The sequence below is a fragment of the Panthera tigris genome, chromosome A3 (assembly GCF_018350195.1).
Source record: "Panthera tigris isolate Pti1 chromosome A3, P.tigris_Pti1_mat1.1, whole genome shotgun sequence".
In the NCBI taxonomy this organism is placed as follows: Eukaryota; Metazoa; Chordata; class Mammalia; order Carnivora; family Felidae; genus Panthera; species Panthera tigris.
In genome coordinates, this window is record NC_056662.1 from 13,287,152 (window position 1) to 13,295,628 (window position 8,477).

The following is an 8,477-nucleotide window of genomic DNA, read 5'->3' on the forward strand; positions in this document are numbered from 1 at the left end:
CATGAATTAACAACCCAAACTCTTGGATGCTTGGTCTCCAAAACGCCAGATGTTTGGAAATTTGGAAACACTTGCGTCACTGATTTTTTTCTTTTCTCCCCCACATCTTTTTCTTTCTTTCTTTCTTTTTTCTTGCAAGTGATTGAAGCCTGTATGTGTTCGGGACTGGTTGCGATCGGGACAAAACGTTGTTTTTAATCGCCCGATAGACATTATCCTGTTTTCGTAACAACTGCAGGGAGCAAACGCACCGGGCACCCCGGGGGTGTTGCGTGCACAAAAAAAGGACATTTATTGACCTACATAACTTATGGGCAGTCTCAGGTAGTGATTCTTAACGCAGGTAATTTTATGCACACACAGCCCCAAGGCTATTTGGCAATGTCTGGACACATTTGGGGTTGTCACGGGGGGGCAGGGGGAGGGTGTGCAGCGTGCTATCTGGTGGGTAGAGGCCAAGGATGTTGTTAAATGTCCTACAAGGTACAGGACAGTCCCCCGCAGCAAAGAAAGATCTATTCCAGAACTGACAATGGTAGCAAGGTTGAGAAAACCTGCTCCAGGGGTAACGGCTTCAGGCATGGCTGGATCCAAGAGTCCTCATAATGTCTACGAGATTCCATTTCTCTCCAGTTCTTGGCTGCTTTCCTCCGCATTGACCTCACCCACAAATGGGATCTCTCTGCTCTGTGGCCTGGCTCACGGCCTCACGGCCTCACAGAAACAAGTCCTGAGAAAAGGGAGATATTCTTTCCAGGAAATCCAACCAAGTCTGGCATTGAATTCCATTTGCCACCCAGGAACCACCTTGACCGAAGAGGGTGTGGGTGGGAGTGGAGAGGGAGAACATTCTTATTGCCAAGCCCCTGGGTTCTGAGGCCAAATCTAGAACTGGAGGCTTGTGGATCGAAGAGGGGAGGGATCGTTTGCTCCAAATAAAATCGGAGCACAGCTGCCAGAAAGGAGGAGGATGCTGGGTGGACAAAAGTAACAGATGCCCGCACCACATGCTCATGAATGAAAGGGGTGGGAGAACGGGTTTGTAGTGTTAACCATACGTTACGGAGAAAGGAGAGGTTGAACTATGAGACGAAATGCAGAGATGAGTCATCGTGCTTACCAGAAAGTATGTACGACCAAGGATTTGCAGGCATTTTCTTCCTTCCTTCCTTCCTTCCTTCCTTTCTTTCTTTGATCTGGAAAAGAATTATAAATACGTGTGACATGTAAATACCTTCCGCACATTTCAACGAGGACAAATGAACTTGTGCCTGGGAAGATAGTTTTGCACGGTCTAACCCTTTACACAAACAAAAGGGAATGTGGAAATACCGCCCCAAATGCCGGAACTGTAAAACAGGATTTCCCTCCGGGTCCCATTTCCGTAGACAGTTCGAGTTTTAGTTACCTGTTTTTTAAGATGAAAGTATCGTGTCTAATTCCTTAACAAAGAGAAAGCAGGTGTATCTTGGGGTCACGGTGATCAGCAGCTCCTTTTGATTCCAAGTTCTCCGTGTCGCCTCCATCTGCCTGGGGCTGGGCTGATACGTTTTAATGCACCTGCTACAGCCTTTGATAAACAGAGAACGAGTCTGCAGCCAGCAGAGCCGACCTGATTCAGCCAATGGCGATGTAAGGGGGGGAAGGTTCATGGTCTTCCTGAAGTGAACGGGTGGGAAGGTCCTCCTCGTCTCTGGAGTCTAGGGCTGGACACAAAGCCCACTGTCACTGCGGTAATAACTCACAATGACAACACCATTCCCTTCTCCTTCTGGCCCACTCGATGCTTTGCGAGGTCTTTCCACGTCCCCATCTCCAACCACCCTCATGCCTTATGACTCACACACGCTGGCCTCGTTTCTAGTCCTCCGGCTCTCAAGACCTGTTTCCTCCCCTCGGTCTCTGCGCCTGCTGTTCCCTCTGCCTGGCACACTGTTCCCTCAGACCTCCCATGCCAGCCCGTCTCACCCTTTAGGACTCAGTCCACACGCCACCTCCTCAGAAAGCTCCCCCCAGACCGCCTGAAATGAACCAGTGGCCCCCCCACCCCCCATCATTCTTTATCCCATCCCCCATGTTGTTTCCAGTCTGCATTTCTCACAGTCTGAAATTTTCTGTATATTTATTTGTGTCGCTGTATATTGTCTATCCTCATAAACTGGAACCTCATGAGAACAGAGGGATCACATCTGTCTTGTTCACTGCTGGGTCCTGGAAACCAGACGGGATATGAGCAAAGGTACACGATCAACACTTGTTAAATGAATGAACAGACCCACAAGTGGACGACTGCATGGACGGGGTTCACAAGGGGCTGTGTTGCTTTGCATCTGGTTTGTTCCATTTTTCTTGTACGATCGGGGTCTCCCGGGCAGTGATGGTGCCTAGGCTCCGTGAAGAACCCGGGTGCGCCCGTGTTGGACGAAAAAATACGTAAACGCCTCTTCTCTACCCATCATTCTATACCTTCAAGGATAAAACAGTCTACCTCACACAGGCCCAGGAATTTTGAAATACATTTTTTAAACAAACTATGTAGACTGAGACCCTGGGAAAAATCCGTGTGTGTGTGTGTGTGTGTGTGTGTGCGCGCCTAGACCCCACACAGTCTAGGTGGGGCCCTGCAGTCAATCCTGGGAGGTCTGGAGCTAACATGGCCCTTCACACACGCACTAAATTGAGCCACGGGGGATGAACCTTTATACTCCCGGATTTACCAGTCTTTGGAAATGGATGGCTCCCATGGAAAGAAAGTGGCCTTGGGCAAAGCAGCTCCCTTTGGCCAACAGCGTTCCCTGGGGAGGGACTCGGCCCTGATCTCTCAGCAGCAGCCGGCCCGGGATTATCTGGTTTGGAAGGAGACTCTGGGGGCACATCGCAGCCTCTCCCCAGCCTCCCTCATCTGGGCTCTTGCCAGAGTTCCCCAGCAGGCCTCATTCTTCCACTCTTGCCCAACAGACTGTTCTCCACCTGGCAGCCAGAGAAAGCTTGTGAAAACCCGAATCAGATCCTGTCTGTCCTCTGCTCAGAAGCCCGCTGGCTCCCACCTACTGAAAGTAAAACCCCAGGCCCTTGCCACGGCCCTGACGGCCTGTCCCCATGGCCTCTGTGACCTCATGTCCCACCGTTGCCCCCTCCCCACTCAGCCGAGCTAGGCTGACCTCCCGGCCTTTGCCGGATGATGCCAGCCACACGCCGGCCACAGGCTCTGTGCTGACTGTTCTTTCTCTGAAGGCTCTGTCCTGAGGTCACCATGGGCCACCACTCGGGTTCCTCCACGTCTGCCAGACATTTTCTCAGCCAGGCCTTCCCCCACCACCTATTTAAAATTGCCAACCGCCCTCTGCAATCAGCTGAACAGCACACCCCTCCCTACATACGCCCCGGTCCTAGTCCCCAGAACCTGTGAATTTTCACCTTACAGAGCAAAACGGACTTTGCAGGTATGATTCAGTGAAGGCTCTCGAGGTGGGCAAATTATGGGGATTATCTGGGTGGGCCCGGTGTAACCGCAAAGGTCTTTAGACGGTCCTTACCAGAGGGGAAAGAGGAGGCTTAGAGTCCAAGGAAGTGTCACGACAGAAGCAGGGATGGGGCAGAAGTCCCCTGAAGATGGAGGGCGCCACAAGCCGGCGAACGCAGGAACGCGAGGGGTACTCGGAGCCAGAGGCTAAGGGAACGGACTCTCCCCTCCAGTCCCCAGAAGGGCCCAGCCTTGCTGACACCTTGACTTTAGCCCCCGTGAAACTGACTGTGGACTCTGGCCTCCAGAACCGTTACGAGAAGAAAATCCGTGTTGTCTTAATCCCCCAAGGTTGTGATCGTCTGTGACAGCAGCCCTAGGACAGGAACACCCCCCTCCCACACGCCTGGAGCTCCCCATCGCGTGCTGCCATCTCTCGCTTTTACCGATTTGTCTCTCCCCACCACTTGAACGTGTGTGCCTTCTAGAATCACGGCTCCGGGACCGCTGACGTTCCGTCCATCCCCGTGGCGCGCGAGGCGGCCGAGCACCAAGATTCTAAATTCAGTCCGGGCAAGTTCAAGTCCCAGGAGGGCGCCCTTGGGCAAGTCACTTTACTTCCCAGTGACTCCGTTTCATTATCTAGACTGGAGGCAGGGACAGCAGCCTCTCTCACGGAATATGATAGAATGAAAGGAGTTTGGTACATGAACGGCTTTCGACGGTACTGGTGCGTAGCCTGCACTGAGGACACTTTGATTATTATTACTCCTCAGTCACCAAATGGCCGCTGAACCCTGTTTGAGGTCCGCAGGCCAAAACTGAACGAGGCAGACGCTGTCCCTATCCTCCCAGGGTTGACATTTGATTCGGGTAACGGACAGACATGATAATTAAAGGTGATTATCTGTACCATTAAGAGGATAAACTAGGGCGGGCGTGACGCCCAGGGAAGAGGCGATGGAGACCTCTGTAGGCGAGGTAATCCTGGAAGGCCTCATGGAGGAGGTGTCTCTCCGGCTGAGTGACGGATTTCAACGTGCACGTGACGGGAGCCACAGGCAAGGGATGTGAGGAGCGCAGAAACGTGGTCTGATTTATTCTCTTCCAGGATCCTTCTGGCTGCCGTGTGGGGCCAGAACAGAGGTTGAGAAACGGGTGGGGCGGCAAAGCGAGGGTGGCTGGTGCCCGAGCGAAGCAGGGAGACGAAGGAAAGAGATCCACGCAAGGTGACCTCTGGAGGCACATCCAGGGAGGCAGCCGTGCTGATGGGCTGGGGTGGGGCGAGAGACCGAACCGAGGGGGACCCAGGGCGTTTGCCCGAGCCACTGGGCCCCTGATGCTTGGCGGATCACAGACGTCTGGTGGGGAGTGGATGGACCCACCCTCACAGGGGCGGCAGAGGGAGTTTTAGTCCCCCATTCCCAGGGAAACGCTCCCAGAAAGCCTGTGCCCCACGTGTGTGTGCAGGGAGGGGGAAGGGTTCCTTGTGGGGCAGGGATTAGAAGGGCGCGCAGGGGTGTGGCTGCAGAGGATTTACCCAGAAGGACCGTGGCTCCCTCTCTTTACCCAGAAGGACCGTGGCTCCCTCTCCTCGCCGTACTAGAGCCTGCAGGGCATCCCATCGCCTGGGGACCCGGGGAGCCCGGACCCATCGAGACTCACCACTCCTGCAGCCTAACCTGGCCGTCCAGGGCCAGGCGCTTCTCTTAAACGTGCCCACCACTTGTCCCAGGGACGACCTCCCCCAGCTTAACGCTTACTGACTGATATTTGGAGAGAAGGAAAGCCTTCAGGGGACGAAACAGACTCCCATCATCCTTCCTATTTCCAGTCTCAGTCCGGTCTTGGCAAAGTACATCAACAGGGGACATTATTGGCGTTTTGTGCAAGGCGATCCATTGCAAGGGACTGTCCCAGGCATTGAAGGACATTTATCTTTACCCCGATCATTGTCACTGAAACCACCCCACTCATTTCCAGGCACTGGGTTTGCCTGCAGATCTAACTCTTCAAATGCCTTTAGAACCTCGGTGGGGGGAGTACCCTTCCCTTGCACCATTGCCTGGGCAAAGCTCTTTACAAGTGTGCCAGGCTGGTTACTTCTGAGCTCTGGGGCCTGCAGACATTCCATTACCAACCAGCCACATCTCCAGAGAAAGTGGAGGCTCCTCGGGGAGCATCCAGCCCTGCAAAAATAGACAGTCATGACAAAATATAAGCAAACAGAAAAAAGGGGTCTCTGCATTGTGCCATCCAGGTGGTGGGCATTTACAGATTCCACACGGCAAGGGCAGTGCCCCGTGTCAGAGTCCGAGGAAGAATGAAGACACCATCCCACGGGGCCAGGAGCTCACAGTTGGTCCAGGAGATAAACAGAATTATTACTCACTGTGGCAAAAGCAATGAGAGAGGACGTCTTTCTGCAAGATGAGTTTTTAAACACAGGTAGGGAGTGGCCCATTTGTGGGTTCGATTTGAAGGGTATTTTTATGTTGGAATAGAAATGGATGGGATGGGATGGGATGGGATGGGATGGGATGGAATACAGTGGAATGGAATGGAAAAAAAACAGCATAGGATAGGATAGGATAGGATAGAAAACACCAGAGTATATCCCAGTTGCTAAAAGTATTGTGTTTCCATTTACATAAAGGGGTATATTGTCTACGGATGTAAAATGTATTTCTAACTTTGGGTCATGTTCCAAAAAGCTTGAGGTGCACGGTGTATACAATATGGGATCCCGAATGGGATTGTAGAACAGAAAAACGAGTGAAATCTGAATAAAGTGCAGTTTAGCGAACAGTAATGTGCCACTGTGGACCACAGAGGAAACTATCTTTGCAATATGGGCTAGAAACACACATCAGAACCTGTCAAGCACTGGAAACTTGACATCAGATTTTTGGAACAATTTACAGGTATAGAGCAATTGCACTCTGCGATGGGTCCTGGTGTCCATCAATTTAGGTAATTCCCAAACAACCCTGGACACTGTTCTTCTCCTTGCACAGATGAGGAAAATGGAGACTCAGCAAGGCCGAGAGCCTCTCCGGAGGTCACCCCGCTGAGAGGCCAGAGCTCCAGGCCTGGGTCCCGCAGGCATCCCCCCCAAGACCCCGACCCAGAGGATCCTGCGGCACCTGCCGCCCCGGGAGGGGGCTCCCGCCACGTCCCGCCGTCCCCAGGCACCTCTGCGATGAAAGCAACAGGCAGGATGAGCAAACTCATTTCCGATTTAGAAAGAGACTCCCCCACCAAGACTCCTTGGGCACAAACTCGCCTCGCTCCCCTCTTGCCAGAAAATCGCGCTGCTGAAAGTGCCCACGCTTCTCTCTAGCGTAACTGACTGTCACTTCCTCAGGGCGCCACCTGGTTCGAGCTCAGGATGCGGAAGGGAAGCAAATCTTCTAGGTGACTATTCCACCACCGCCCATGCCCACCCCCCTTCGGAGTAAAAGAGCCAAAAAGAAAGGAGGAGGAGGAGGAGGAAGGAGAAGAAGGAGAAGGAGAAGGAGGAGACGAAGAAGAGAAATGTCAGGATTTCTTCCAGAAAAGCCAAATGAAACAGGGTGGATGGAAACCCCGTCCTGGCTGAGGATGGGTAAGCATTAGCCACCCCCCCCCCGTTTATGTTCTGTCCCCCCACATACAGGTGTGTACGTGGGAGGGGGTCCTTTCCACCCTGGCCCCTCCTCCCAGTGTCCCACGGTCTGTTGGTTTAGGGCGCCCACACGGCGTGGGTTCTGGAGGCTGAGCTGGGACAGGACAGACGACTTCTCTGTTGTCGCAAGGTCAACGACCTGTGTCACGTGCATCCGGGGCATGAGCTCGTGTGGCAGTGCAGCCTGGTGGTCAGGGCCACAGCTCCGCCAGCCCCCGCCTGCCTTCATTTCCTCTGTCGAGAGAGCAGGGTGGACGGGGCGATGTTGGGGATTCCTTCCGGCGCGTCGCATTCGTACAACAGGCACCCCTGAGCACCCGCCCTGTGCCGGTCCCAGTTCCAGGCTCCGGGGTGCAGCCCTGACCCCAGTCCTACCCCCACAGACCCGGTACCCTGGGGGAGACACCCAGTGAGCAAGAAATCAAAGCAACACCCGGAGCATGAAGCATGCTGGGAAGACATTTAACCAGGCTGAAGTGCCGAGGGACGGGCAGGTGGGCTTGGATGGGGACTCGGAATGAGGAAGGGACGTCCGATCTCAGCCCGAAGAGGAAGAAGGAGCACATCGCAGGAGGGGCCAGGAAGGGCACTCCGGGCACAGAGGGCATCGGAGTGGAATCTGAGTTACAGCCAACCCCGCCCTTCCCAGCTGGCCCCGTGGGACCCATGGAGAAATGTCCTTCCTCCTGCCCCCACACAAAAGTTCCTGAAATTGCATCCTGGAAGTATTAGAGGCCTTGTAATGAATGTTTAAGAACACAGACTCTGGTGCCAGGGTACCTAGGTTCAAATCCCAGGTCTACCACTTACCGGCTGGGCTACCTTGGGCTGGTTAATCAGCCTCTCTGTCCCTATTTCCTCCTCTATAGAATGGAGATAATAAGCATCCATTTCATGGGGCTGCTATGAGATGAATGAGTTACTGTAGTGAGCACAGTGTCTGACCTGAGTATGTTTGTCCACCATTACTGTCTAGGTGAAAAATCCAGCATGTTGCAAGCGATTAAAAAAAAAAAAAAAAGTGCCGTGAGGAGACCAGATGTCCAAATTGACATGCAAAGGGTATAATTGAAAGACAAGCACAGTTGGCATCGAAGCACCACTTTCCCGGAGTGTGTGCCCACGTTTTTATATAGACAAGGAATTTAACTGCAGCCTGGCAACTCTTCAAGAAAAATTAATACCCCTGCTGCCTGCTTCTCCCCTACCCTCTGTGTTTCACCTCCTCTCCCCGCAACCCACCCCTAGAGGATTCCTGGAATTGCCGATTACACAGGGAGGGGTGTCACCCGGGGGGCTCCAACAGGGAGACACAGGGAGTCACCAGGACGCGGCAGGGGGGGCTCT

At 53.4% G+C, this 8,477-nt stretch overlaps 2 long non-coding RNA genes across 3 annotated transcripts; one reads left to right on the forward strand and one right to left on the reverse strand.

Moving 5' to 3' along the window:
- Positions 1-313: 313 nt before the first annotated feature.
- LOC122237173 lies at positions 314-2,938 on the reverse strand. The gene is made up of 4 exons (XR_006215401.1): positions 2,718-2,938; positions 1,409-1,706; positions 1,121-1,196; positions 314-730 (listed from the first exon to the last, which is right to left on the reverse strand). It is a non-coding gene; the product is annotated as an uncharacterized LOC122237173 (long non-coding RNA).
- A 339-nt stretch (positions 2,939-3,277) lies between these two features.
- On the forward strand, positions 3,278-8,067 carry LOC122237174. Of its 2 annotated transcripts, none has more exons than XR_006215403.1 (3): positions 3,278-3,443; positions 6,831-7,070; positions 7,514-8,067. It is a non-coding gene; the product is annotated as an uncharacterized LOC122237174 (long non-coding RNA). The 2 variants fall into 2 exon arrangements; XR_006215402.1 differs by lacking the exon at positions 3,278-3,443 and adding an exon at positions 4,670-5,911.
- Positions 8,068-8,477: the final 410 nt, after the last annotated feature.